We start from the raw sequence: 4,494 nt of genomic DNA, 5'->3' as shown, positions 1-4,494 counted from the left end.
TTAGTTGCTCCTCTGGGGCATTTGGTAGAAAGCCAGGAACTACATGGACCAGACACCACAGGGTAATTTGAGTTTGGTCATACATCATACAACACTCACAAACACATGGAACAACTGAGATCAGTGAAATCTGTAAGTTCTCACAGCCAGGGGGACCACATCCCTCCCTGCCAGGCACAGACCCATGGGAGGAGGGGCCATCAGTACTGGGAACCAGGAGGGAGAACTGCAATTGCAGCAGTGATTAAAAACTCAGGCTGCTGATCAAAAACTCCAACCATAGATACTCTGACACCAGACACCAGAAAATCTGGGAGCATTCAGCCCAGTGGAGAGGAGATAGAGCTAGCAAAAACAGCAAAAAAAAAAAATTTTTCTTTCATTTATAAATTAAAAGAAACAAAAACAAAATAAACACAGAGGCTTTTTGGAGTTTGGTTGAATAAAATACAGAGAAGGGCCAGGCTCAAACAGAATCAGGCACATATGCAAATCCAGGGGGTGAGTGCCCTTGTCTGAAAAGTGGCTTTCTCTGCTTTTTGATTGTCCCTTAATCACCCTCAACTCCTTGTCTTTTAGCATTTCAATAGCCCATTAGATCTGCAAGGACTGTAAATAGTCCACACTGGGTGCTTCTTTTTCTTTTTATTTCTTTTTTAAAAATATTTTTCTTGTTCTAAAACAATTATTCTAAGAAGCCCATGACAGAAAGCCTCAAGGACTTGCAGTTTGGGCCTAGGCAAGAGCAGAGCTAAGATAGGTCTGAAAGACAAAGCAATAAGTCTAGTGGCAGAGAAAATGTGCTAAACCAAGCCAGGATGCCACAAAATTCATAAGGCAAACATGGAAAACACTGGAAGGAGTAGTAGACACCTCTACAATAATAGGGGGAGAATTCAATACACCACTCTCATCAATGGATAGAACATCTAGACAGAGAATCAATAAAGAAATGGAGATGTTGAATTGTATGATAAATGAACTAGACTTGACAGACATTTATAGAACACTATACCCCACAACAGCAGGATACACATTTTTTCTCAAGTGCTCATGGAACATTCCCTAGGATAGACCAAATGCTGGGTAACAAAACAAGTCTCAACAAACTTAAAAATATTGATATTATACAAAGCACTTTTTTGGACCATAATGGAATGAAGTAGGAAATAAATAACAGGCAGAAGGTCATAAAATTCACAAATATTGGAGGCTAAACAAGACCCTCTTAGAAAACCAGTGGGTAAAGGAAGAAATTATGAGAGAAATTAGTAAATACCTTGAGGCAAATGACAATGAAAACACAACATATCCAAACTTATGGGATGCAGCAAAGGTGGTTGCCCTAAATGCCTATATTAAAAGAGAAGAAAGAGCAAAATTTGAGGAATTAACTGTCCACCCGGAGGAACTAGAGAAGGAACAGCAAATAAACCCTAAAGCAAACAGAAGGAAAGGAAAGAAGCAGAAATAAATGAAACTGATAACAGGAAATCAATAAAAAGAATCAACAAAACCAGAAGCTGGTTATTCAAGAAGATCAACAAAATTGATGGACCCCTAGCTAGGCTAATAGAGAGAGAAAGAGAGAGAGAGAGAGAGAGAGAGAGAGAGAGAGAGAGAGAGAGAGAGAGAAAGATGCAAATAAATGCGATCAGAAATGGTAAAGGAAACATAACTTCTGACCCTGCACAAATAAAGGAGATGATGAGAGACTATGAGCAACTATATGCTAATAAACTAGAAAACTTACATGAAATGGACAACTTCCTAGAAAAGCATAAGCAACAAACATTTATCTGAGAAGAAATAGAGGGCCTCAACAAACCAATCACAAGCAAAGAGATTGAATCAGTCATCAAAAAGCTCACAAAAAAAGAAAAGCCCAGGACCAGATGGCTTCACATGTGAATTCTACCAAGCATTCAAGAAAGAATTAATACCAATTCTGCTCAAACTCTTCAAAGAATTGAAGAGGGAGAGCTACCCAACTCATTCTGTGAAGCCAACATCACCATAATACCAAAATCAAAGATACTACAAAAAATGAAAATTACAGACCAATCCCTTTAATGAACGTAGATGCAAAAATCCTCAAACAAATATTTGCAAATCAAATCCAGAAGCACCTTAAAAGAATTATACATCACGACCAAGTGGGATTTACTCCAGTTATGCAAGTTGGGTTCAACAGAAGAAAAACAATTAATGTAATACACCACATCAATAAATCAAAGCAGAAGAAACACATGATCACCTCGGTTGATGCAGAAAAGGCATGTGACAAAATTCAACATCCTTTCTTGATGAAAACACTTCAAAGGATAGGAATCAAAGGGAATTTTCTCCATATGATAAAGGCAATATATGAAAAACCCACATCTAAGATCATACTCAATGGAGAGAGACTGAAAGCTTTCCCTCTAAGATCAGGAATAAGACAGGAATGCCCTCTGTCACCATTGTTATTCAACATTGTGCTGGAAGTTCTAGCTAGAGCAATCTGGCAAGAAAACGAAATAAGAGGCCTTCAAATTGAAAAGGAAAAAGTAAAACTTTCACTGCTTGCAGATGGCATGATTCTATATGTAGAAAATCCAGAAAAATCTACAACAAAGCTATTAGAGCTAATCAATGAATACAGCAAAGTGGCAGGCTACAAGATCAACATGCAAAAACCTGTAGTGTACTCATATACAAGTAATGTGCAACAAGAGGAAGAAATAAAAAAATTCATTTACAATAGCAACCAAAAGAATCAAGTATTTAGGAATAAACTTAATGAAGGCCACAAAAGGCCTATACAAGGAAAATTACAAGAAACTGCTAAAAGAAATCAAACAGGGCCTAAAAAAAATGGAAGAACATACCATGTTCATGGATTGGAAGATGAAACATAATTAAGATGTCAACTCTACCTAAACTGATTTATAGATTCAATGCAACACCAATTAGAAATCCCAACAATTTACTTTGCAGAAATAGAAAAACCAATAACCAAATTTATTTGGAAGGGCAAGGTGCCCCAAATAGCCAAAAATATCTTGAGAAAGAGGAACAAAGTGGGAGGTCTCACACTACCTGACTTTGAAGCATATTGCAAAGCTACAGTGCTCAAAACAACATGGTACTGGCATAAGGACAGAGATACCAACCAATGGAATTGAACTGAATGTTCAGAAATAGATCTCACATCTATGGACAATTGATCTTTGATAAGGCAGTCAAGCCAAATCAACTGGGACAGAGCAGCCTCTTCAATAATTGTTTGGAGAACTGGATATCCATTTCCAAAAGAATGAAAGAGGACTCCTAACTCACACCTTATGCAAAAATTATCTCCAAGTGGATCAAAGACCTAAACATAAGTGCTAAGACCATAGGACTCTTAGAAGAATATGTAGCGCAGTATCTTAAAGATCTTGTGATAGGAGGTGGTTTCCTAGACCTTACACCCAAATTGCAAGCAACCAAAGGACAAATAGACAAATGGGATCTCCTCAATGCTGAACACTTTTGGACATCAAAGGATTTGTTAGAAAAGTAAAAAGGCAGCCTACACAGTGGGAGACAATATTTTGAAACCACATATCAGATAAGGGTTTAATATCCTGAATATATAATGCAATCCTACTACTCAACAACAGAAAGACAAACAACCCAATTTACAAATGGGCAAAAGACATGGACAGACGCTTTTCTGAAGAGGAAATACAAATGGCTCAAAAAGATATGAAAAATGCTCAGCCTCACCTGCTATTAGGGAAATGCAAATCAAAACCACAATGAGATATCATCTCACACCTACCAGAATGGCCATTATCCAAAGAACAGAAAATTACAAGTGCTGTTGAGGATGTGGAGAAAGAGGCACACTTATTCATTGCTGGTGGGAATGTAGAATGGTGCAACCACTCTGGAAGACAGTGTGGAAGTTTCTCAGGAAGCTAAGTATAGATTTGCCATATGACCCAGCTATTCCATTGCTAGGTATATACTCAAAGGAACTGAAAGTTAAGACACAAATGGACATTTGTAAACCGATGTTTATTGCAGCATTATTCATGATTGCCAAGAGAAGGAAGCAGCCCAAATGTCCATCAGTGGACGAGTGGATAAATAAAATGTGGTATATAAATATGATGGAATATTATGCAGCTGTAAGATAGAACAAACTCATGGAACATGTAATAATGTGGATGAACCTTGAGGGCATTATGTTGAGTGAAGTTAGTCAGAAACAAAAGGACATATACTGTATGGTCTCACTAATACGAAATAACACTAATGAGCAAACTTTGAGAGTTAAAAGCTGATAACACAGGCTACCAGCAGATAGAAAGAGGGAAGTGATCAGGTATTTGTTGCTGAAGGACTACAGAAATCTTCTGCATCCCATAAGTTTGGATATGTTGTATTTTTATTGTCATTCACCTCAAGGTATTTACTAATTTCTCTCGTAATTTCTTCCTTTACCCACTGGTTTTCTAAGAG

Source organism: Choloepus didactylus (genome assembly GCF_015220235.1).
Source record: "Choloepus didactylus isolate mChoDid1 chromosome 24 unlocalized genomic scaffold, mChoDid1.pri SUPER_24_unloc2, whole genome shotgun sequence".
Taxonomy (NCBI): Eukaryota; Metazoa; Chordata; class Mammalia; order Pilosa; family Megalonychidae; genus Choloepus; species Choloepus didactylus.
Note: the sequence above shows the minus strand (reverse complement) of the source record.